The sequence below is a fragment of the Mobula birostris genome, chromosome 4 (genome assembly GCF_030028105.1).
Source record: "Mobula birostris isolate sMobBir1 chromosome 4, sMobBir1.hap1, whole genome shotgun sequence".
NCBI classification, from domain to species: Eukaryota; Metazoa; Chordata; class Chondrichthyes; order Myliobatiformes; family Myliobatidae; genus Mobula; species Mobula birostris.
Window position 1 is genome coordinate 71,951,175 of NC_092373.1, and position 27,384 is coordinate 71,978,558.

Sequence of the window (27,384 nt, forward strand, 5' to 3'; positions counted from 1 at the left end):
GTGCTCCTTGCCATCAGGTCTCCCTTTTGGATAGGATCCTCCAGCTGTCTTCCCTGGTGTTTTTTTCTCCACACCTCCCACCAAAAAACCCAAACTAGACTACTGTCCTTCAGAAAACGCTTCTACCCAGTTCTCTAGAAGCTTCTTTCACATCCTACAATCCCAACTGACTGACACAACATTCCTAAGTAGGACAACATAGCTCCTTATCTTTAGCCAAATTCAAAACACTCTTTCCAGCAGGGCACACTGCTTTTACAGAAAAGTGCTAAAGTGAAGTACCTCACTGTCTAGTAGAAATCTTATCCAGGGCATCACACTAGATTATTTGAGACAGGAAGCTGGAGAAATACTCGGCTGAATGGCTGGAGCTGTATCAACATGTCAGCAACATCAAGCGGCAGAAAAGTTCACATAACCGGCATTCTTAATGTTAGGCATAATATTTATCTCCTCCATTAAAAACCTCTGCATAGTTACCATATTCACAATGCATGACAGCAAGTCCCCAAAGAGATTTGGAGGTACTTACCTCCTGTTTCATTGCTATGATGCAGAAGGCCACGAACAGCAACAACCCTGGGCTGGTTTCCCTTCAGATCCTTCACCTACTCAATATTGTCATTCCTTTAATATCACAGGGTCCTAAAATTACCATTGGCCCATTTTGGGAGCACCTGCAACACCTATTGACACACATTCTTGGTGTAATTAATGTCAAGCAAGGAAGTGCATGTCACCAGTGTAACCCATGGAAGCAGAACTCGTACATAAAATCATAACCCATCCCTGAACAGTGTGAAGAATTGGCTGTAAACATTACCATGTGGAAAGGCATGTGTTAATGTTTTCAGAGCAGTTTCCTTTCCTGAAGGGGTGTGCCTTACATCCTGCAAATAAGCACGAGCTGATAAAGTGCAGTTTCACGTGATTGATAGTGGTAGTTGTCTTCTTCAGGGATTGTTGGTGAAGGGACTTTCCAGAGAGGGTTCTATTATAGAAAGTTGGAAAATGACCACTGTACCAGTACGGGGAGAGAAACGTTATGACCAAAATGATCACACTGTAAAAGTTGTGCAAGGAAAAGATGAAATCACAGGTAAATATAAATACAATTTTTGTGTCACTGGAAGTATTTTGGAAGATTGAAACTGTTGAATTTACTGCTAGATTCAAATCATACATGAAGTTTTAATCTGGAATAAACAGGGTCATGGATTAAATCTGATCATTTTTGTTTCATGGTACACTAAGATTTTGGGGGTCACTCAACCTCTGGCTTTCAATATCTAAAGCCTGTCTAAATACTGTCAGCAGACCTCCATATGTACAAGTGAACGCAAGAGTGAAAGTGCATGTAGTGGTAATAAGGGGCAGTATGTGTAGGGATCGAAATACTCTTCCTTTCAAGAATAAGCAGAAGTTCTAAAGAAGCCTCACTACAAACATAAAAATTCCTCAGTGTGACCCTGTAATTGATTGGTTGGCTCAGGTACTGAAGTGGGAGAAATGGGTTCCAATTCATGGCGCCCTGGACACTGACATAGGGAAAAGTGAACTGTTCCATTGGGACAGCCAATACCCGAATAGGCTGGAGCCAGGCATTTAGCAAATCAAACAGTCCATTTACTTGTCTGTATTCTCAACTCTGATATGTTTTAACAATGAATGGTAGAGCTGACAGTTCCTTGGGAAGACCAGAATGAGGAGGAATTTGAACCTGAGAAAGCCAAATACCAAGGGCTGAAGAGTGGTGCCAGAGGCAGGGGTGAAGGGAATGATGTGAGCCTGTGGAGATGGGGTGTAGAGATTTTGCTGCCCGTTCACTGGGCAGAACATACCCTCTCTCTGGAATTATGGGGGCTGCAAAGAAAAGAGCCACCAGGACCATCACAGAGGTTGCTGAACAAACCTCCAGGAGGCTTTGGATCAAGAGGTGTGACAAGAGGACCAGTGCCACTGGGACACAAGCCAGGGCCTGATCAACTCTGGCTGGGTCACCTGTGTGAGAGTCTGATGTCAAAAGACCCGAAACACCCAATGACCCCAGGTTACATCACTATTGATGTGTCCCAGCATCAAGGAAATAAATAAAGGTGCTCAGATAATATTTCCATGATGCCCGCAGCATTGTTCTGGATAATTGACATTTAAATCCCTGTTTCTCCAGGACCACTGTGAAGGATATTCCAACCCTATTCAGTCAAGGCTATTTCAGGCATTTCATTCCAATTTACTCACAGCTGTAAGCCAATACAGTATGTGAAACATTTCGATGGATGATGATCAATATTCTGGGAAAAGGGTCTCAATTGCATGTTTTCCTTCAGAATGCTTATAGTTATTCTATACAATTGGAAGGTACTACTGTATAGAATAGGAGCATTAGTAGAAACAATATTTAAAAGACCAAATCCATTGTGGCTTTTGCTTCTCATGGCTATTTTCATATTTAGATTTCCAAGAAATATAGCAGTCTATGAATTCAGTTATTTTTCATTTTCTGACTGGAACTTAGGTGCAAATACTCAGCGACTCATCATTTCGATAGGGTAAAATGACTGCATTACTTGTTCTTTCAGGAGACTATGATCCCAATATTTTGCTGGCAGAAATGTCCTGCAAGCACGCAGTGGATCCAAACTCACTGACTGCATGGTGTCGGAACCTTCTACATCGGGTAAGAAATTGAGATTTGTGAACTTAAAAGTTCCATATAACTGTAAAAATATAAATAGATCTACACTGCTGCTTTATTTTCAATAATTTCTTTGATTTTACATTTTGTGAGGAGAATTTGTTCCAAAGATGTGAGAGAGAATGTAGTAATCTTTAGTGCCTCCACCAAGGCGTACCTGACCACACTCTATCTGGTAAAAACATTGTGGGTGCAGGTGGCGTTGAGAGTGTAACTTTAAAAAAGTTTAGCTTCAACCAACTCAAGTTGGTTGTGAGTTAGATCCCTTCTCATTTTTCTAAACTCTAGTAAATACAATATAGTTAACTTAATCTCTCCTCATGAGGAATAAACAATGTGGTGAATCTTCCTTGCACTGGATTGGACATCAGTGTTCCACACTCCTGGGCTCAGACAGTGATTTGAGAGAGAGAACTTGGCAATGAGGAGTTGGGTAAAATGAGAAAGTTATTTCTGCCATTCTCATTATCTAGGAAGAAGGCAACTTAAACCATCCAATTTTAATCAAATTTGAAATTACAGGGTCAGTACAAATTCTACTGCCCAGCGTTGAAAGATGGACAGGCATGTGGACAGGAACGGCCCTACCATGAAGTTCGCAAGCTGGCAGTACTGACCAGAGAGGAGCAGCTGCATTTTGAGGAAACAGTTGCTGTGCTGGCTGCAGCTGAGTACTGTGAGTTAAATCAGTAAGTCTGACAATCAAATGTCTCACAATCTGATCTCACAAATCAGTAAGTCTCACAAAGTGTGCATTTCAATGTTTGTGTCTGCACTACATTTGCTTCATAGAAAATACTTTGTTGTCTGCATATAATACATATTTAATTGAGAGTTACCTCTTTGATTAGCATGTCCAAAATGATGCAATAGACCCACAAATCAAACATATGTCCATGTCCACATTTTGTGGGTAGAAACTAAATATGTGCAATTTAGAATCAGTAAATTTCTATGAAGTTACAAGTTCAATTTGCTTCTATGCTCAATATTCTTCTCACAAACTAATTCCTCTATTGTCTTCTAATTACCAAAGACACATTTAAAAAAAAATTGTAATCTACCCCGAGCCCCACAGTTTAGCAGGATAGGGTGGAAAGGTTTAACGTCTAACCTAGTAAGAATACAAATGCAAATTCTCAGAAAAGAAACAGACTTCATCAGGAATTAAACAAAGTTTGATCATTTTGTCGTAAAGATAGTCACAGCAGCCTATGACATTTGAAACACATATATTTAGGTGCATGCGTTATCAGGGTTATCAGTGTGAAATAATTTATTTCACCAATTTTTTTTGCTTATCTTTTACCACAGTGTCCTGGATGTGGAACATATATTGAACGCACAGATTTGAGTAACTTGAGTGTCCACTGCACTATCTGTACTGCAGAAAAGAGGAGTGTTTACAAGTTCTGTTGGCAGTGCCTGAAACCATGGAAGGGACGTAGCCCACGTTCTGACCGATGTGATAATGCAGGGTGCACCAATGTGGAACTGAACACACTACGCCTTTGCCCATTAATCAACCTCTTAGATACTGTAGTGAAGAATTGCCCTTCCATTCGAGCCTGCCCCACATGTGGTAAACTGCTCAAACACAACCTAAAGGGATGTAAAAATATTATCTGTCGCAGGTGCCAAGTTGAATTTTGCTTTGCCTGTCTGGAGCTGACAGAGGTATGCCAGGCAAAAAAAACACATTCATGGTATAGTCTCTGTGCTAAAGGAATTGCACCAAGACAAACTTCAATCCCGACATGGAATCAAAATAGTTCTCAATAAATACATTCCATAGAAAATGTGGCACAAGATTCTTCGTGCATATTGATATAATTCAGCTTTAACCTGCTATCACTCCTCCAACATTTTTGTCCTCTTTAAATTGTTGGACTCTTTGTCTGACGTTCTAGTCTGAACTTTCATCCTCTGTTCAAATATGGAACCAAAAATCTTCATCCACAGCCACTGACTCTAAGCTGCTCCCTAACAGAGTCTAAACTAGATTATTTGCAACATTGCCTGATTTGAGTTGATTTTCAGATCTCATATCTCTATGCAACCATTTTGGTCACCCACAACTGTAACATGACACATTTCTGCCTCTGCCTATAATCCATGTCTTTGTGACGTGTAAGATTCACTATTATGGTGAACACTTGACAGCAACCACCTTCTCTCCGTAAATTTGTACTCTATGAAGTATCTGATGCTTATGTCCAAATTTCCACCAGCATTATTCCCATCAGCTACATTGCAATTAAGAAGTTCCTTAACTTTGAAGCTTTCCTCATTTTCAAATCCTTTCAGTGATTTTGTCCTCTTTCTGTAACCTGCTCCTCCTGCCTTACAAACTGCCAAGACTTCTGACGTCACTTTAAAATGAGCCTCCTGAACATTGCTGACTTTCATAGCTTCCTCATTGCCAGCTACAGAGTCATTAAAATCTGTAGTCCATCTCATTCTTACAATATGCCAAGCAGTAACAGTGACTACGCTTACCTAAATACACTTCAGGCATTATAATGACTTGCAATGTCACATTTGTTCCTCTATAAATGAAAAGCATTTTTCTTTTTTATCTCGTTTAGTTGGTTGCACATTAAGATCAGATTCAATGCAAATGTTAAGAGAAACAATGCAAAGGAAAATATTGCTTGTTTTGTAACTTCTACAGCCAAAAGAATTCACTGTAAATGATTTGTTTATAATTAATGAGATTATGTTTATTCAACAGCATATGAAGTATTGTTTTGATTATTTGATGTTAAATCTTTACATTATTTGAAGAACTTGCATCAACTGTGCATTTTTATTCATCACATGATCCTGCTGAACACTAAGAATTTAAAGTACCGCAGGTCTGCCACATCAGCGAGTTTCTCACTGGGGAGAAAGTGAAGGAGCTGTGCATTGTGCCGCTGCCTGAGTCGAAGGAGATGTGCAGTCTAATAGTGAGTGACCATCTTGGTCGCTTTGCTTGTGACTGCAAGACCCTTTTGGACATTGTTGATATGAAATGCCGTAAGTTCGATTCACCGATTTATTGGTGGAGGGGGTGGGGGGAATGGGAGGGGGGGCTGCATGGGCTCGCTCACAGCAAGGACTAGGCCTCAAGCCACCGTGTCACCTGTTTACTACCACCAGGAGTGAGGCTTCAGAGCCAGTACGCTCCACCGGGGGCGGCATGGAGCAGCATCCAGGCTGGAGTCATTGTCGCCCCCCCAGTGTTCACTCAGCAGAAGACAAGCTCTCTTCTGGTTGACAGCTTGAGTTTGGGATCTTTTATCGTGTGGCTGTATCTTACTGATACCCTTATGTGCTTGTTATCTTATATGTGCTGTGGGTGCTTTGTTGTGTGTGTGAGACTGTTGATACTGTGTTTGTACCTTGAACCCAGAGTAATGTTGCTTCGTTTGGCTGTATTCATGTAAATTTGAGCAAATCTGGCATCCTTCTATTCAATATTTCATTTTATTTGATTTATTACACTTTCAATTTTTTTTCCTCCAAGTTTTAGATTTGAACAGAAAGTTTTTCTTTTTTATATCGTAACCTCGGAATGGACTGCCCAGTCCCTTTTTTTTTTGTTTTTTTCTGTTTTTTGTATAGTGTAGTGGGGTTTTCTTTCTTCATTTAAAATTCAAAGTTTTTTTCTTTGAACTGATAAGAGGAGAATTGCTGTTTTTTTTATTATATACTATATACTAGCTTAACACCATGCATGATTTCGATAATGTCTATCTCAATCTCAGTCTGTATTGTTATTGACGTATATATCTGAGATAATTCTCCTCTTGTTTGTGATTATGTTCCTTTTAAACCAATAAGAAGATTACTAAAGAAAGAGACTGTTCACCCCGGAGTAATGTTGCTTCATTTGGCTGTAATCATGTATGGTTGAATGACATTTAAACTTGAATTCAATTGAATGATTTGCATCTTGAATTTTTAATCAGTTAAATTAAATAGAGTATAATATGGTTACTTTAAAAAAAAACTCTCTTCAGATTGACTACCCTTCCTACTTTATTTTCTTTCTAAAGATGGTCTATAATAAATTGACCAAAGTTCATTTATCCATGGAGGGACCACAATTAATTTTCCTTTCCAGGATGTTTAATTTATAGATGCAAATTGATGTTGCTTAAATTTCACTGGAGTTTATTAGTCTTTTTCTGATTAGAACCATATAAAAATTGACAACTTTGTTACCTAATAAAACACATTGAATGGTAAGAGTATCTTTTATGTAAATGAAGTTCATTTATATCCAAATCTCTTTTTATAAACAATGTCCTTCCATCCCTGGTGGGTGACTGAAATCTTGAAAGCCATTGGATTGATATGTTTGTGTAACTGGCCAGGATTACTCCTAGAAGCAGCCTGGCTCCATTTTCCCAATTCAAACTATTCTCCATTGTTCTAAAGAAATATCCTTCACAATAACACTGCGATTCAAATCAACTAAAACGCTGACGTGACAAAGAGACAAGGTCAACAACAATACCATTGGACAAAACTATCAGTAGAAGACTAATAGTGGCATGGTAACAGCATCACTGATTGAAATGGCTAAGGCCCAAAGGGCATATGCATCAGATTGGATCGATGGCAGATTGTGAACGCAAAGTTTACTTGGCCCCCATCCATCTCAATCCAACTCTTTCACCTATATCTGTACATGACAGTATTACTAGGAGTGATCACTTTGTCCTGTTGGTGACAGAGTCCAAATTTCCAACAGAGAACAAGCTTCCTTACATAGTCACATAACTGTTGCCATAAGCATACATCTGCCAACTCAACACAGGATATCCATGGGACTCCATAAAGAGCTGCAGAAATGTATATAAATATAATCAGTAACTTCATTACTGAACATATACTGTACATGAATCTAACATTAATGTCAAACCAGTGAAAGCACCCTGATTCCAAGAGGAATATAGAGGGAGTGTGATGTACCTGAATGTGAGACATAGATAAAGCTGCAGTATTGACTGTGCCTGAAATGCAAGCAGATGGACTTTCTCAACTCAAATTAACTTTACTGAGGAGCTCAACTGGAGTTGAGCATTATCCAATGATTAGCATACATTGCTGCTTCTGAAATTATATGAGAAGGAAAGTCATCGATAGGTCTATTAAAAATGATTGGGCCAAGGACAATGCCCTGTAGAAATCTGGCTCAGATCATTTGTTCAATATCTCCACACCAAAATCCTCCCTGACCCTAGGCTCCTGTTCATTGTCTCAATTCCAATCCTCTCTCCCCCTCCTCCAAAACCTGTTTATCCTCCCCCACTCAGAACTCTTCCCTGCACTCTATTCTCCTGTTTATCTCCACCTTGCTCCCCTCTTTCATTCAGTTCTTACATCCTCATTCCGAACTCCTCTCATACTCTAGTATCCTTTTTGTCTACAATCTCCTGCTCCCTCTCTTCATCCTTATCCCTGGTTATGTCTCTACTTTGCCTTCTCTCTCTCTCGGTTCAAAGTTCAAAGTACATTTATTATCAAAGCATCTATGCAGTATGCAACCCTGAAATTTGTCTTCCCTATGGGCAGTCACGAATCAAAGAACCATGGAAACAACCCATTAAAAAAAACATCAAACATCAAACCCGCTCCCCTCCAACCTGCAAAAAAAGTGATGCAAAAGGCCAAAATTAAAAACACAGAATATACTGTGATCACAAAAAACATATTTCAGTACAATTCAGCTCGGTGTTCATTATCTGCGGGCCACCAGATTCAAAAACTGCCCAATAGTAATAACAAAAGAAGAGCAACTAGAATTTGAGCTAGAAACAGAACACATTTTAAAAACTGATTTAGTGTCCAAATCTACAATCCACATTGACTATATCTTGTTCTGGCTCCATCCACCAATGTCATTGAGGGAGCGAGATCACTCGAACACAACCTTCCCTCGGGAGCAGCAAGCAAAAGACTGCCACAGGCAGGTACCTTCTCCAACAGCAGAGGGCGAGAGGCTGGTAGATGGCCCTGAACACTCACTCACCTTCTGCACCCACCTACATGAGTTCAGTCTTACTCGGTGAGATCGACGAGAGATTAGATTAGATTATGAGGACACTCAGTCCTCGTTATTGTCATTTAGAAATGCATGCATTAAAAAATGATACAATGTTCCTTCAGAAAGATAACACAGAAGCACAGGACAAACCAAGACTAAAACTGACAAAACCACATAATTATAACATATAGTTACAACAGTACAAAGTAATACCATAATTTGATAAGAGCAGACCATGGGCACTGTAAAAAAAAGTCTCAAGTCCTGATAGCCCCATCATCTCACGCAGACGGTAGAAGGGAGAAACTCTCCCTGCCATGAACTCCAAGCGCTGCAAACTTGCCGATGCATTGCAAGCACCAGACCGCAGCCGGCTCTGAGTCCGTCCGAAAGCTTCGAGCCTCCGACCAGCTCTCTGACACCGAGCACCGAGCACCATCTCTGCTGAGCGCTTCAACCCCGCCCCGGCCACCAAGCAACAAGCAAAGCTGAGGACTCGGGGCCTTCCCCTCTGGAGATTCTGGATCACACAGTAGCAGCGGCAGCGAAACAGGCATTTCAGAAATTTCACAGATTTTTCTCCGTGCTCTCACGTCTGCCTCCATCAAATCAGGATTGTGCACGGCACCCTACTTGACAGATAACAGATATCATTCAACGGAGTAGCCGCTGCCAGCTGCGTCACGCTGCCATCTTCTCCTCCCGCCTTTTTAAAGTCGATCATGGACCCGCGCCCCATCTCCATGCAGCGCACTTTGGTCGCGGTCTCCCAGAAGCCTCTGGCAGACAGCAAAGTATCAGATCACCTTATTGACCCAAAGACACACCACCTGAGGATAAACTGCAGGTTCTAACAGTAGCAGAACCACATCTGATATAAAAAGAAGCTTTAAAAGAAGTGAAAGGAATTCCTTCATGACCCGACTTAAGTATGTTGCCATTGCTAGCTTTGTTCGCTGCTACCATTATCTTTAGTACAGTATCCCATACTAAAGCTAATATATCATATTGAGCTGGGAAATTGGTAGAGGTTTATGTGTTTAAATGAGACTTTGGATGTCCTTCACAGCATCTGTATAGAATGGCTTTTATCTGTTATGACTTGCTCAAACTTGCACCTAACCCTTTAAGGTCAAAGACGGGCTCATCCTGGTTCAGTACATCCTCATTCACTTCTCCCATTCTCCTCTCTCAAGTTTTCCCCTCCCCCTCCCTTTCCTCACTGTTTATCTTCAAGTCCTGATGGACCTTGACTTACAGTTTTCATACACTGATCACTTACCACAGCTCTGATCAACCTCCACACAAGGAGAGTTTGGGAAACTCCACCCAAGTTCCAGATGACAGGAGCTTTCAGGCAGCAGTTCATGGGTGTCACAGTGGCTCATCTCGTGGAGCTTCTGCCTCAAAGTTCTAGTGACCTGGATCTTGAAAGATGTCTGTGAGGGTTTATCCCTGTGACTGGGCATTTCCTCCAGTTTTCCATTTGTCTCCAACATCCTAAAGATATGCAGGTTTTTAAGTTAAATAGCCACTGTAAATTGCCCCAATATTTGGGTGAATGGCAGAATCTGTTGGCAGGGGTGGGGAGAGGAATTGTGGGCAGAATGAAAAGAGATGAGAACAAGATTAGTGTTAACAGTTGTTTGATGGTTGACATGTTACTGAAGGGTTAAAGGGCCTACCTCCACACCATATGTATTTAAAATGCTATGATTTTACTGTGCTCATTTTATTTAAAAAAGGAAGATGTGAATTAATAAATGAGAAGAAAATGTTTGTCTTGCTGATCTAACTTGTCTCCTGGAGTGCAGTGAAAGGGTTAAGGAGTTGAACTGCGCGATTTTACAGTAATTCAAGATCCTGTAATTCATCGGCAGTTCTTGGAAAACAAAACTGAAAATAAATCCATATGATGGGTCATGAGAAATGGAAAACAAGTTTTAAGGAAACATTTTGTTTACATACTTGAAAAAGTGTATGTAAATTGAAAATACTTCCAAGGTGGTTGGATTGGGCATCATTGTGCTAAATTTCTATGTGTGAGCAAGGGTGAAAAGCATCTAAATTTTTATCAATGGTTACTAGCTGTAGTGAAATAAAGCAAAGTTAATCACTAAAGAGCTAGTAAGCTAAAGTGACCTAGTGCCAGGTGTGATTATTGAAAGCTAAATAAAGCAACATCAGCTGCTAAATGTCAAAGAGGAATGAAGAAGCTTGTCCTACCTTGTCTGAAAATAAGGCCATCAGCAATTTGACCACATCAAACTTCCCAGTTGTCGCTGCTTTTTACATGAATTGCAACAGAGAGCTGGCTAAGCCCCTCATAGTAAAGCCCTACATGAAGAAAAGACTTTCTTCGTGTCAAATATTCATATGTTCATAAGCAATTAAGTAACCATCAACACCATTGACTCCTGGGTGATAGGCCTTTTATCCCTCTAATAGTGGTAGTGTGTGTCCAGTCAGTGACTGTGGTGCTCAGTGTGTGTACCTACCAATGTCAGCACAACCCTCTCCACCACTGAAAGCATCCACATGAGATGCTGCCTCAAGAAGGAGACATCTATCATCAAGAACCCCACCACATGGAACATGCACTTTTCCAGCTGCTACCATTGCGAAGGGGTCACAGAAGCACAAAGTCTCACAACACCGGCTTCAAAGAATTTCCTACAATCATTTGATTCTTGAAATAAATTGCACAACCCTAACCCTACCTCAATAATGGTACACCATGAAATATCTCTTGTACCACCATGCACTTTAAAGATCAAAGTTCAAAGTAAATGTATTATTATAATAATTGTGTCACAATATACTAGCCTGAGATTCTTTTTCTTGCAGTTACTTACAGTAAAACAAAGAAGTACAATAGAATCAAGGAAAAACTAGACACAAACACTAACAAGCAACCAATGTGCAAAAGAAGAGAAACTGTGCAAGTACAAAAAACACAAATAATAAAAAAGTAAATAAATAGTTCTGAGAACGTAGGTTCTAGGGGCCTTGAAAAGTGAGTATTCAGGTGTATTCAGTGAACAGTTCAGAGTTGCTCTGAGTGAAGTTATCCACACTGGTTCAGGAGCCTGACAGTTGAAGGGTAATAACTGTCCCTGAGCCTGGTAGCATGGGAACCAAACTCCTTTCATCCTTCCTGATGGTAGCAGCCAAAAGACGGTACGCCTTGAGTGTGACTTATTTTGACTGATGCCTCGTTTTGCACTATCTTTTTTCCTTAACTGTCTCATATAACTCACAGTACTGCACAAAAGTCTTATCCATATATACAAAGCAACATTGTAACTGCAATTTACAATTTACATTAATAACTGAAGACTGTTCCTTGCTTGAATTAATATCTGCTATATTCACATAATCCAGAATACTCCTAATGTAAAGGCATCAAGCTTGTCAGAATTGGTTGCTTATTTTAACATAATTTTTGTAAGGTATTCATTCAATTAATGCAACACTAAAGTTGATGTTTTAATTGTGTCAGTAAAAGAAACCATAGTTTTTACTTTTAATCAACTTGTGTACCTTTCATCGTATGGTGGCTCGTCCCCACCTTCCTGGCAAAAGGCCATATAGTACTTGCAAATTATGTTTTCATTTTTAATTAGTTAAGTGTTAGCACATTATGCATGTGTTATAATTGTTTTAATTGTGCAGTCTATTAACTGGACTATTTCCATCCAAAGAATTTCTGCTATCTTGAGTACAGATAGTGTCTTGAGTATGTGATAGATATTTCAGAGGTGCCATCTTCTTCATCTTCTTCTTTATATTGAATCTATTGCATCTCTGCTTTGCTTCTCAACTCCTCACTTAGTTTCAAATGCTCTGTACTTTTGTTTAAACTTTAAAATAAATTATGTGTCTGAGACTTTTGCATACTACTATATATTTCATGTTTTGACTTATTCTACATGCCTTCACCTGTAGCTCATGTATTTACGTCATGACAATAAACTCACCTTGATTTTACTTGACTTCATTCTGATCAGAGGGGGAGGGGAGGAGAAGAGCCTTGGGCGGGGTTCAGCTCCTGCAAGTGAGCCTGTGGGCTGGGTCCCATGAAGAGAATGTGCGTGTGAGTGTGAGAATGACAATGAAAAGGAATTCCAACCTGTGGATGATTGAATGGCTGAATGTAGTGTGAGTCCCTGAGCCAGACACCCTGAGGGTCTCCCGTGGAGTGCACGTTTGTGCGTTATGTATCAGCGTTAAGCACGTTGAGCAGTGGGTGGAAACCGTGGGGTGGTCTGTATTCAATGAGATGCAGAAAGAGTTCTGCAGGGAAAGTGAGAGAGAGGGGTGGGGTTGGACAGGAGTAGTCAAGGATAATAGTGTCTATCTGAGTGTTTGAAATGCAACAACTGGTACCAGAGTCGAAGGGTGAATGAGATAATGATTTAGATGTACCCTGAACTAATGTTTCCCTCGCACTGTCCATTGGCTTAAGACAGTGTGTCACAGAAAAGACAGCAATGATGTTAATGAATACATAGAGTGCATGTGTTTTGTGTTTCACAAATAATCTAGATTAACCCTCTTAATAAAGGAGAGCCAGTTGTCTTGGTACATGTTGGTACCAATGTCGTAGATAAGACCAAGGAGGAGGTCCTGAAGAGAGATTTCCAGGAGTCAGGAAGGAAGCTGAGAAGCAGGACCTCCAGGGTAGTAATCTCTGGATTGCTACCTGTTCTACGTGCTAGCGAGGGCAAAAATAGTAGGATCAGGCAGATGAATGCGTGGCTGAGAGACTGGTGCAGGGGGCAGGGCTTCAGATTCTTGGATTATTGGGATCTCCTCTGGGGGAAGCATGACCTGTTCAAAAAGGACAGGTTACACCTGAACCCGAAGGGGACCAATATCCAGACGGGAAAGTTTAATAGAGCTGTTAGGGAGGGTTTAAACTAATTTGGCAGGGGGATGGGAACCGGAATGACAGAGCGGAGGAAGGGGAAAACAGAAATAAATCTAAGATAGTGAGCAGTAAAGATGTCAGGAAATACAGGCAGGTGATGGGGCAAATTTGTAGCCATTGGGATGAGTTGCAGTGCAATAAAATTGCAGTGAAACCAAAGCGAGAAGTACCAAACACTGGTCTTAAGGTGTTATACATAAATGCACACAGCATAAGGAATAAGGTGGATAATCTTGTTGTACAGCTACAGATTGGCAGGTATGATGTTGTGGCCATCACTGAGACGTGGCTAAAGGATGCATGTCTCTGGGAGCTGAACGTCCAAGGATACACGGTGTATCGGAAGGATAGGCAGGTAGGCAGAGGGGGAGGCGTGGCTTTATTGGTAAGAAATGATATTAAATCATTAGAAAGAGGTGATATAGGATCGGAAGGTGCAGAATCTTTATGGGTTGAGCGAATAAATTGCAAGGGTAAAAGGACCCTGATGGCAGTTATTTATAGGCCTCCAAGCAGCAGCAGTGATGTGGACTACAAATTACAACAGGAAGTAGAAAAAGCTTGTCAGAAGGGCAGTGTTATGATAATTGTGGGGGATTTTAACATGCGAGTGGATTGGGAAAATCAGGTCGGCACTGTGCTGGATGTCTTTTTAGAACAGCTTGTTGTTGTTGAGCCCACTAGGGGATCAGATGTACTGGACTGGGTATTGTGTAATGAACCAGAGGTAATTAGAGAGATTGAGGTGAAGGAACCCTTAGGAGACAGTGATCATAACATGATTGAGTTCACTGTGACATTTGAAAAAGAGAAGTCGAAACCCAATGTGTCGGTATTTCAGTGGAGTAAAGGAAATTACAGTGGCGTAAGAGAGGAACTGGCCAAAGTTGACTGGAAAGGGACACTAGCGGGAAAGACGGCAGAGCAGCAGTGGTTGGAGTTTATGCGAGAAGTGAGGAAGGTGCAAGACAGGTACATTCCAGAAAAGAAGAAATTTACGAATGGAAAAAGGATGCAACCGTGGTTGACAAGAGAAGTCAAAGCCAAAATTAAAGCAAAAGAGAAGGCATACAAGGAAGCAAAAATTAGTGGGAAGACAGAGGATTGGGAAGTTTTGAAAACCTTACAAGAGGTAACTAAGAAGGTCGTTAAGAGAGAAAAGATTAACTATGAAAGGAAGCTAGCAAATAATATCAAAGAGGATACTAAAAGTTTTTTCAAGTATATAAAGAGTAAATGACAGGTGAGAGTAGATATAGGACCGATAGAAAATGATGCTGGAGAAATTGTAATGGGAGATAAGGAGATGGCAGAGGAACTGAACGAGTATCAGTCTTCACTGAGGAAGAGATCAGCAGTATACTGGGCACTCAAAGGTGGCAGGGAAGAGAAGTGTGCACAGTCACAATTACGACAGATGAAGTACTCAGAAAGCTGAATAATCTAAAGGTAGATAAATCTCCTGGACCAGATGGAATGCACCCTCGTGTTCTGAAGGAAGTAGCTGTGGAGATTGCGGAGGCATTAGCGATGATCTTTCAAAAGTCGATAGGTTCTGGCATGGTTCTGGAGGACTGGATGATTGCAAATGTCACTCCGTTATTTAAGAAGAGGGCAAGGAAGCAAAAAGGAAATTATAGACCTGTTAGCTTGACATCGGTGGTTGGGAAGTTGTTGGAGTCAATTGTCAAGGATGAGGTTACAGAGTACCTGGAGGCATATGACAAGATAGGCAGAACTCAGCATGTATTCCTTAAAGGAAAATCCTGCCTGACAAACCTATTACAATTTCCTGAGGAAATTACCAGTAGGCTAGACGAAGGAGATGCAGTGGATGTTGTATATTTGGATTTTCAGAAGGCCTTTGACAAGGTGCCACACATGAGGCTGCTTAACAAGATAAGAGCCCATGGAATTACAGGAAAGTTACATATGTGGATAGAGCGTTGGCTGATTGGCAGGAAACAGAGAGTGGGAATAAAAGGATCCTATTCTGGTTGGCTGCCGGTTACCAGTGGTGTTCCACAGGGATTAGTGTTGGGGCCGCTTCTTTTTACATTGTACATCAATGATTTGGATTATGGAATAGATGGCTTTGTGGCTAAGTTTGCTGACGATACGAAGATAGGTGGAGGGGCCGATAGTGCTGAGGAAACGGAGAGTCTGCAGAGAGACTTGGATAGATTGGAAGAATGGGCAAAGAAGTGGCAAATGAAGTACAATGTTGGAAAGTGTATGGTTATGCACTTTGGCAGAAGTAATAAATGGGCAGGCTATTATTTAAATGGGGAAAGAATTCAAAGTTCTGAGATGCAACGGGACTTGGGAGTCCTCGTACAGGATACCCTTAAGGTTAACCTCCAGGTTGAGTCGGTGGTGAAGAAGGTGAATGCAATGTTGGCATTCATTTCTAGAGGAATAGAGTATAGGAGCAGGGATGTGATGTTGAGGCTCTATAAGGCACTGGTGACCTCACTTGGAATACTGTGGGCAGTTTTGGTCTCCTTATTTAAGAAAGGATGTGCTGACGTTGGAGAGGGTACAGAGAAGATTCACTAGAATGATTCTGGGAATGAGAGGGTTAACATATGAAGAACGTTTGTCCGCACTTGGACTGTATTCCTTGGAGTTTAGAAGAATGAGGGGAGACCTTATAGAAACATTTTGAATGTTGAAAGGGATGGACAGAGTGGATGTGGCAAAGTTGTTTCCCATGATGGGGGAGTCTAGTACGAGAGGGCATGACTTAAGGATTGAAGGGCACCCATTCAGAACAGAAATGTGAAGAAATTTTTTTAACCAAAGGGTGGTGAATCTATGGAATTTGTTGCCATGGGCAGCAGTGGAGGCCAAATCATTGGGTGTATTTAAGGCAGAGAGTGATCGGTATCTGAGTAGCCAGGGCGTCAAAGGTTATGGTGAAAAGGCGGTGGAGTGGGACTAAATGGGAGAATGGATCAGCTCATGATAAAATGGCGGAGCAGACTCGATGGGCCAAATGGCCGACTTCTGCTCCTTTGTCTTATGGTCTTATGGTCTAAATGTTATTGTAAATGGGTTGAAACCTAGGCGAAGGGAAATGTATACTGTTACTTGTGTGAGGTGAGAAAAGTGAAGTAGAAATGTGAATGTTTTGCAACATAGACAGATCTAGTTAAACCATCAGAGGGTTAAACCTGCTGAGGAAGATGGGGACAAAATTCTGTACATATTATTCAGAAATTTGTGACCGCTGACAACTTGAATGTTATTTTAATCCATACTATTGTTTATTTAACTAAAATAAGCAGTACCCAAATTTTGGCCTGTTGTTACTGTTTGGAACCTTAGGTAATTGTTGTACATTTTATGTTTTGAATAGTCTGCACATCTGTTTTCTGTCTAAGGACTCTGGTTAAGGGACGGTTACAGACATTCGGTAGTTTAAGCAATGAGACTTCCTCAGTTACAACCAATCTAACCTGACAGTCACTAAAAGTAATTCCCTAACCAGTAAGGAAAGGTATAGAATGCTGGTGCAGGCTGTACAGTGTTTAAACAGGCGATCATCCAGTGGGAGATAGTGACTGTCAGCAGAATTTGTACACGGGATTCCTTTGGGGATGAATGTAATAACATTGAATGGCAGAGACCGGGTGTGTGTCTCCTGTGCTTCCCCACCGGCTGGTCTGCTGCTGCCTCCTGTGGTATGTTGTGTTGTGTATTTATCACATTGACTACCTGTCTGAACAGCCAGCTTATGGGGCAGGGAGACAAAAGAGAGCTATCACAGAGGCAGAAAAACAAACAAGCCCAGGATAATTTGTCTGGTTAGATTTTCTTTAGTGTTGTGCTTAGAATGATATGGTGGCATAATGATGTATGCCATTCATGTACTTTTACAGAAGCTTATGATGAGTTATGTAAACAAACAAAGAATGTTTAATCAAACAATGTATTTACAATATTACTTAAATATTACAGAAATATTAAATACACAACACTCCTCCCTTCTTAGCTGTAAACTCCAACTCAATATAGAACGTATCTCAACTCAAATATGTAACATAATTTTCTTCAGTCATTGAATTATATATAGAAACATTGTCTACTATATAATACAACTACTGTACAGACGTTCACAACATTGTGCATTTTAAATTGTCCAATTCAGGCCCAAATGGTGGATGGATCTCCAGTCAAGTTGTAGTTGTTTCAGCCGGTCACAACCCCACAATGCTGACCCTCCTGTTTTACCACACACAAGCACAATGTGGCTTGTTGGTTGGGAAGGAAGAGGATGGACAAGGTGGGAAGTGATATCTGAAACCGGAAAAAGGGGAGGAGTGAAGAGATTGGAAGCTGATTGGTGAAATAGTTAAAGGTTGGAGAATGGGAAATATGATAGGAAAGGGTAGAAAATCATGGAAGAAAGGGAAGGGGGAAGTGATGGGCAGGTGAGGAGATTGGGTTAGAGAGGGAAACTGGAATGAGAGAATGGTGAAGGGGGGCAAAACCAGAAGTTCAAGATGTCACTGCTTGTGCCATCAGGTTGGAGGCTACATAGACAGAATATAAGTTATGGAGAATTATGTGCAGGACATAGAGACCAGTGGGGTGATGGTTGAGGACTAGGAGACCCTATCCCTGGTGGTGTGGTGGGAAGACAGGGTGAAGGCAGTCGAGTGCAAAATGGAAAAGATGTGACTGAGGGCAGTGTTGATGTTGAAGGAAGGAAAGCCTCTTTCTTTGAAAAAGGAGGACATCTCATTAGTTCTGGAATGAAAAGCCTCATCCTGAGAACAGATCCGGTGCAGAAGGAGGAACTGAGAGAAGGAGATGGAATTTTTACAGGTGACAAGATGGGAAGAGGTATAGTCTAGGTAACTGTGGGTTGCAGTGGGTTTATAAAAGATATCAGTGGATAAACTGTCTCCACAGATAGAGATAGAAAGGGGAGAAAGGTGCTGGAAATGGACCAGATAAATTTGAAGACAGGGTGGAAGTTGGAGGCAATGCTGATAAAGCCAATGTACCACTGAAAAGCTGCACCAATACAGTCATCGACGTAGTGTAGGAAAAGTTAAGGAGCGATGCCAGGTATGAACATTGTCCAGGAATGAGCAATGTCTTGCTGACAAATAAAAAGACAGATCAAATCCAGCTAACTACAGTACTTTCAAGTCAGATACTCCCAAACACCAGCAAAGAAGGTATCATGGACAGTGCTTTTCATCAGCACTTATTGCTTAGTGTAGTTCTGCCAAGTCTTTCACATGCAGTCCAGATATGTTCCAGGCATATACAGAGAGCTGAATTCCAGAGTTGAGGCAAGAATGAACACATTTACAATTCTATAACTTATGACCAAGTGCAGTATCAAGTTGGCTCAGCAAAAGTAAGGACAATTGGAATGAAACGGTGCAACCACACCAACAGTCAGGAAAGAGGGGGTGGTTATTGTAAATGAATAGCTTTGCCCTGGGCCATCAGCCCTCCAAATAATATCAAAGTAGAAATTGGCTTTCAGAATTTTCATCAATGCCTTGCTCTTGGTTATACGATCTGGAATGAGGACACTTGCAATTGATAGCATAATGCTGAATTTCATTTGCAACTCCCCACAGAACAGACCGGTCTGTCCCTCTTTGCAGAAATTGCTGAACCACAGTTAGTCTGGGGCTCTCAAGCTTTCAAACCACACAAGAGCTGGGTAATGATGGCTTGTCATGAAGTAGAGTCTGACCATGTAAAATCCTCTCAAAAACCAATGTGCCTCTCAATCAACAACTTGGGATATTGGACATGAATTAGAAACTTAACTTGCACAAGCAGATAAATAGTTTGTCTTTAAAGTCAGAGATTGGGAATTGACAGGAAATGACACCGCTTACTCTCTGTTCACCAACTCTCTACCAATTGAAAGGCAAAGGAAAGTGATGGGATATTCTACCTGATCTGGTTAAGTACAGATCTGATGGCTTGCAAGATGATCTACATCAACAAGCAGAAAGCTACATTCTGGAGATGTACTTTGCTATCTCGTAGCTCTTCTGGGCCCAGTTTGAATCTTTCCTTCGTACACTTGTGCTATGAACTTGTACGTTCTCCTTGTTATCGCACATTCCAATGATGAGCTCAATGGTTTATTGCCATTAACGTAATTTGTTACTGTAATTTGTAAAGTAATTAGTTAATGTAATTTGCCCCCTCTGTAACTGCATGTGGTACTGTGCTGATTATATTGGAAAACATTGTAACACTCTGTTTTCTAAGTGTTTATTTAAGCGTGCTTTTATTGTGCATCAAGTGTTTATTCAGGTGTTTACTATGCCTTAACTATGCATTAAGTGTCTGTTATTGAGTGTGTAAGGGATTCTTATGGTACTTCACATGTAACCATTGATTCATTAGCTAGAATGAAACCTGTGTACTTTTGACCTCTTGAGAAAAAAGAATTTAACCAAGTCGATTGATTTATTAGTTAGAGTAAAACTTACAGCGATATGCTAATACAAGAAGGGGGCTATAAAAATGCTGTGTGATACAGACAGGCAGGCATTCAGTGGCAGGCATACAGAGGCTAGCCCACTGTCTGTCTCAGCTTTGATTTGCAAATTAAAGTTTAAAATTTCTTGGAGAATCTTCAGCGTCTCCTTTGTCATTTGTAAAACCACGACAACCCCCAGAAAAACTTCATAAAATCTTTGACACTTCCATAAAGAAACCATTACCAACTACTATAGGTATGATTACAAAGCTTCAGCACTTTGTCAACACCATTTTTGCAAATATAAAAATTAATTAGTACTATCAGATTAAGGGTTTAAGAAGGTTGGATGAAGCGTCTCAGCATGAAATGTTGACTCTTTATTCCTTTCCATTGATGCTTCCTGACCTGTGGGATTCCTTCAGCATTTTGTGCACGTTATTCTGGATTTAGATTTAGATTATGAAGACATGCAGCCCTCTTTTATTGTCATTTAGTAATGCATGCATTGAGAAATGATACAATATTTCATCCGGTGTGATATCACAAAACACAGGACAGAAAAAGAGTGAAAAATCTAACAAAACCACATAATAATAACATATAGTTACAACAGTGCAACAATACCATAACTTGATGAAGAACAGTCCATGAGCACAGTAAAAAGTTCAAAGTCTCTCAAATGTCCCACATCTCACGCAGACGGGAGAAGGAAGAAAACTCTCCCTGGCCATGCCCGACCACAGTCCGACTCTGAGTCGTCCGAAAACTTCGAGCCTCCGATCAGCTCTCCGACACCAAGTACCGAGCATCACCTCTATCTGAGCGATTCGACCTCAATCTCGGACGCCAACAGCAGGCAAAGCTGGGGATTTTGAGGCCTTCCCTCCGGAAGATTCACGATCACGCAGTAATGACAGCAGCGAACGGGTGTTTCAGAAATTTCTCCAGATGTTCCTCTGTGCTTTCACGTCTGTCTCCATCAAATCAGAATTGTCCACGGTCACTATTTAACGGATATGATATCATTTTTCACCGGGGGGCTGCGCACGTGCGGTGCGCTGCACTGTCTCCTCCCGATTTCTAGCATCTGCAGAATCTCTTGTGTTTATCAGACTATTGGAGCTTTCTGTCCTGTCTCTGAGTTTATTGTGGAAACAGGATGTTATTTAATTAAAGAGCCACTTGGCCCATCAGATCTACACAAGCTCACAGCAGGGAAATCCCACCAAGATTTATATCACTGTAGTCCTGAACTCTCTCATTTAAACATCACCTCTCCTGACTGTTCTGCCACTGACCTATGCTAAATTTGGGCACTTAAATGGAAACTGGCTTAAACACTCAGCAAGTATTAACTGATGTCATCATCTCTCTGTACAAATTTCAGGGTGCTGTCATTGGCGTCATGCCACATTTTTGCTGGTTCTGTCTTCCTTCTCTAATTGCTGAGTCTCAAGTAACGTGTTGAAAGATTTCAGAAGAGCCTTCAGAACATTCAAACGTGGGCTGTGCTAAAGAAATGCAATGAATCGTGGATATTCGACCAAATTACCTCATTACTTGTTTTATATTTATGTATTTCATGACTTAATTTATTTAACTGTTTGACATACATTTCGCTTACTGCAATTCATAGCTGTTTTTTACTGTATCGGGACATCAGGTGCGGCTGTTGGAAACCTCGGCACCCGATCTCTCGTTCTCTCTCACTGTGAGTCTCCCTCTCACTGTGGCTGAAGCGATATTTCTCTCTCGCTTGTTAGTGAGAGAGAACCTGTTGAGATGTCGAAGCATTGGGATGGGTATTAGTTTTTGTTGGACTCTAAATCATGGTCTCTGGAGGCTTTGCCCTGCCTGCTTGGTGGTGGTGGGGCTGATGCTGTTTGCTGAAATAAGTGGGGGGAGGGTTGATGATTTTGCTGCTGCTTGTATATGAGGGTGCAGAGAGGGGGCTTTGCGGTTCTTACGTATTTTCTGTCATTTATTTACTGAGTTTTCTTCTGTTTTGTGGATGCTTGTGGAGAGTATGAATTTCAGGTTGTATTCTGCATACATTCTCTGATATTTATTGGAATCATTGAACCATTGAACCACAAAAGTGGCCTGTAGCTTCTAATGATTTGTCACCTTAATTCTCCATCACTGTTGTACTTTGATCTGTTCATGGGATCCTACATTCCTTCATCAGGTGCACGGTGAACTAAAGGAACAACACACCTTGCAAAATGTCAAATAACAGCCTTCTAAATGTAAATAGTTTGTGTTTCTTTGATAATTTCAGATTATTCTACATTTGCGTCTATTAACTAGATCATTCCTCTCATTTACATCTTTCCTCTTTCCAATCATATACTTTCCCTTTTGTTTTTCTTTCCCTTCCTCTTTCTGTATCTGAATCTGTTTTAAGACCTTTGAAGTGAACTGTGAATTGTTTCTCTCTTCACAGGTGCTGCCTGACCTGCCGAGTATATCCAATACTGTTTTTATTATTATGTTATTTTTCACTGAAAGATACTGACTTGTACTTGAGATTGTCTGAAAAATATCTATTGCCCATATCTGAACCCTGGCCTTTAGTGCCTTTTACATATTTACATGTGATGGGAAATCAGGAATGGTTTGAATCCTCATACCAAGAATCCCACTTCAGTTTTGGTAAAGAACAGGTCAGAAACTAGAACTATAATTGTTTTGTTGATTGGCGGAGTGTCAAGTGTAGTCCCTTAGTAAAATCAGTCTCATTATCATTGAATGAAAATCAAACCTGTGCTCCAAACACAGAAAAAAAAACAGGGAGGTTTACACATGGTATTGTTTGAAGGCAGTTCATTATCTGCATTAAGTGTCTGCGCTGATTTTGTTCATTTGCAGTCAGTCGGGGGTCTGTGGTGGTGTGCAGTGAATGAATTCCTCCATCCATTACTATTGGGAACTAACAGACAGTTTTTTAACACTGTGGTGGTATTAGTAGAGTTTTGGTTTGGTCTGTCTTTCAGTTAAATGCATCATTTGTTACTCAGTTGAAAGGTGGTCTGTCCTTTTTAAACTGTTTTTACTGGGGCAGCTGCTAATTCAGCCAATATGTACTGGTTCCGATGTACCAATTAACCAGATTCCACTGCACTTACAGGTCAAAATAAGACATCTATAGTTGCGTCTAATTATTTAAAACTTGAAATTTAAAATTTTTGTTTCACTTTTTTTGTGTTTCAACTTCATCTTAATCAGAGTCAAATTTATTATCATTGACATATATCATGAAATTTGGCATTTTATAACAGCAATAAAAAATAAATCAATCGTGCGAAAGAGAAACAGTAAGGTAGTTCTCATGGACGGGTCAGAAATCTATGGCAGATGGGAAGAAGCTGTTGCAAAAGCATTCAGTGTGTGTCTTCAGGCTCTTGAACTCCTCCTTGATGGTAATAATGAGAAGGTGGTATGTCCTGGATGGTGAGGGCTCTCAATGATGGATGGTGCATAGAGACACTGCCTTTTGACGATGTCCTTGATGTTGGAGAGGCTTTGCCCTATGATGCTTTTGGCAGCTTCTTTTGATTCTGCACATTGGAACCTCTATACCAGGCTGTGAAGTAACTATTCAGAATGCTCTCCACCATTCATTTGTAAAAAGGTTTGGACAAAAATGACAGAAATGCAATAAACTATTAGAAACTAACTAAAGATATAAATTATTAAAAGTTGAATTATAATTTGGTATCTCTACTTATTTACTGGAAATCCTCAGGGTGAAACCTCTGGAAGAAGTGCATCACAACCTGGTATGGAAGTTGTCCTGTCCAAGACTGGAAGAATCTGCAGAAGGCCGTGAACATGGCGCAGCAAATCACACAAACCAATCTTCTGTCTTTGGACTCACTTTACACTGCACGCTGTCGGAGCAGTGCTGCCAGGATAATCAAAGACATGACCCACCCAGCCAACACACTTTTCGTCCCTCTTCCCTCCGGGAGAAGGCTCAGGAGCTTGAAGACTCGTACCGCCAGATTTGGGAACAGCTTCTTTCCAACTGTGATAAGACTGCTGAACGGATCCTGACCTGGATCTGGGCCGTACCCTCCAAATATCCGGACCTGCCTCTCGGTTTTTTTGCACTACCTTACTTTCCATTTTCCTATTTTCTACTTATGATTTATAATTTAAATTTTTAATATTTACTATCAATTTGTAATCCAGGGAGCGGGAAGCGCAGAATCAAATATCGCTGTGATGATTGTAGGTTCTAGTATCAATTGTTTGGCGGCAATAAAGTATAAAGTATATTGATAAATGATTTATTGAAGCTACAGCTATAACGAAGCTTTGTGGGAGAACCCAGAGAGTGGTCGTAGATGGTTGCCTCTCTGAGTTGATACCTGTGAATTGTGGTGAACTGCAGGGATCAGTGCTGGGTCCGTTGTTGTTTATCATCTGTCTCAATGATCTAGATGATAATGTGGTAAACTGGATCAGCAAATATGGAAATGACACCAAGGTTGCGGGTGTAGTGGGCAATGAGGAAGATGATCAGAGCTTGGAGCTGGATCTAGACCAGCTGGAAAATTGGATTGAAAACTGCAGATGGAATTTAATGCAGACAAGTGCAAGGTGTTGCACTTCAGTGGGATTAACCAGGGAAAGTCTTATACAGTGAACAACAGGGTATTGAGGTGTGCTGTAGAACAAAGGGATTTAGGAATGGGGTCCATAATTCATTGATAGTGGTGTCATAGATCGACTGGGTCATAAAGAAAGCTTTTGGCACATTGGCCTTCATAAGTCAAAGTATTGAGTAAAGGAGGGCAGCAGGGATGCCTGCTGAGATCCTCCAGTATTTTGTGTGTGTTACTGAGTACAGGAGATGGGATGTTATGTTAAAGTCATACAAGATGTTATTGATGCCTAATTTGGAGTATTGTTTGCAACGTACACAAAATGCTGGAGGAACTCAGCAGGCCAGGAAGCATCTATGGAAAAGAGTACAGTCGACATTTTGGGCTGAAACTCTTTAGCAGGACTGGAGAAAAAACAGCTGAGGTGTGGATTTAAAAGGTGGTGGGAGGGGAGAGAGAAACACTGGGTGATAAGTGAAACCTGGAGGGGGAAGGATGAAGTAAAGAGCTGGGAAGCTGATTGTCAAAAGAGACAGAAGACTATGGAAGAAAGAAAAAGGGGGAGCAGCACCAGAGAGAGTCGATGGGTGGGAAAGGAGATAAGGTGAGAGAGGAAAAAAGGGGAAGGTAAATGGAGAAGGGAGGGTTGGGGGGCATTATCAGAATTTTGAGAAATTGATGTTCATGCCAGCTGGTTGGAGGCGACCCAAGTGGAATATAACGTGTTGTTCCTTTAACCTAAGTGTGGCCTTATCCCAACAGTGGAGGAGGCCATGGATGGATATATTGGAATGAGAATGGGAAGTGGAATTAAAATGGGTGGCCACTGGGAAAACCCTCCTATTCTGGCAGATGGAGCGTAGATGCTTGGCAAAGCGGTCTCCCAATCTACATCGGGTCTCATCGATATACAGGATGCCACTCTGGGAGCACTGAAAACAGTACATGACCCCAACAGACTCACAGGTGAAGTGTCACCTCACCTGGAAGGACTGTTTAGGGCCCTGAATGGAAATGAGGGAGGAGGTGTATGGGCAAGTGTAGCACTTGTTCCACTTGCAAGGATAAGGTCAGGAGGAAGATCAGTGGGGAGGGACAAATGGACAAGGCAGTCATGTAGGGAACGACACTTTTTGAAGGTGGTGGTGGGTGGGAGGGAAAGATGTGATTGGTGGTGGGATCCTATTAGAGATGAGAGAAGATTCAGGAAATTATGTGCTGCACGTGGACGCTGGTTGGGTGGTATTTGAGGACAAGAGGAACCCTATCCCTAGTAGGGTGGCGGGAGGATGGGGTAAGAGCAGTCATACGTGAAATGGAACAGATGTGGTTGAGGGCAGCATTGATGGTGGAGGATGGGAAGCCCCTTTCTTTGATAAAGGAGGACTTCTTCTTCGTTCTAGAATGAAAAGCCTCATCCTGAGAGCAGATGCGGCAGAGATGGATGACTTGAGAAAAGGGAATGGCTTTTTTACAAGTAGCAGGGTGGGATGAGGTGTAGTCCGGGTAGCTGTGCAGACCATGGGGTTATAATAGACATCAACGGATAAGCTGTCTCTGGAGATAGAGACAGTAAGATTGGGAAAGGGAAGGGAGGTGTTGGAAATGGACCAGGTGAATTTGAGGACAGAGTGGAAATTGGAAGCAAAGTGGATGAAGTTGACAAGTTCAGCACGAGTGCAGGAAGCAGCACCAATACAGTCGTCGATGTAGCGTATGAAAAGTGCGGGACAGTCACCACTGTAGGCTTGGAACATAGACTGTTCCACATACTGACAAACAGGCAGGCCCACGGCTACCACTTTTGTTTGAAGGAAGTGGGAGGACCCAAAGCAGAAATTATTTAGAGTGAGGACAAGTTTCACTAGAGGGATGAGAGTTGTGGCGGAGGAGCACTGGTTAGGTCTAACCTAATCCAGCATCTGCAGATTTTCTCTTGTTTGTGATTGGAGAATTGTATGCAGTTTTGGTCACCTTCATACAGGAAAGATGTATATCATGTTAAAATAGTACAGAGGAAAATTATAAGGATGTTTCCAGTTCTGGAGGACTTGAGTTATAAGGAAAGATGGAATAGGTTAGGACCTTGTTCTTTGCAATGTAGAAGACAGAGGGTGATTTGATATCATACAAAATTATGTGTGGTATAGATAGGGAAAATGTAACCAGGCTTCTTCCACTGAGGTTGGGTGGGACTTTAACTAGAGGTCATGTGTTAATGGTGAAAGGTGAAAAGTTTCAGGGGAACATGAGGGGAAACTTCACTCAGAGGGTTTTGAGAGGGTGGAACGAACCGGCTGTGCAAGTGGTGCGTGCGAGCTTGATTACAACATTTTAAAGAACATTGGATAGGTACGTGGATGATCTGGGTATGGAGGGCTATGTTTCCAGTGCAGGTCAATGGAGCAAGGCATCTTAAATAGCTTGGCACAGACTAGATGGGCCAAATGGCCTGTTTCTGTGCTGTAGTTTTCTGTGACTCTGTGATTCTATTTCTCTGTACAAATTTCAGTGTACTGTCATTGAGGTCATGGTGGGTTTTGGCTGGTTCCACTTCTAGTTCCTGAATCTCAACTAATATGTTGAAAGATTTCAGCAGAGCCTTCACATCATTCAAATATAGGCTCT

The 27,384-nt window shown here is 41.2% G+C and overlaps 1 pseudogene; it reads left to right on the top strand.

Annotated features, from left to right (window-relative positions):
* Nucleotides 1-962: 962 nt before the first annotated feature.
* Nucleotides 963-5,730, top strand: LOC140195941 (uncharacterized; annotated as a pseudogene).
* The last annotated feature ends 21,654 nt before the right edge of the window (nt 5,731-27,384 follow it).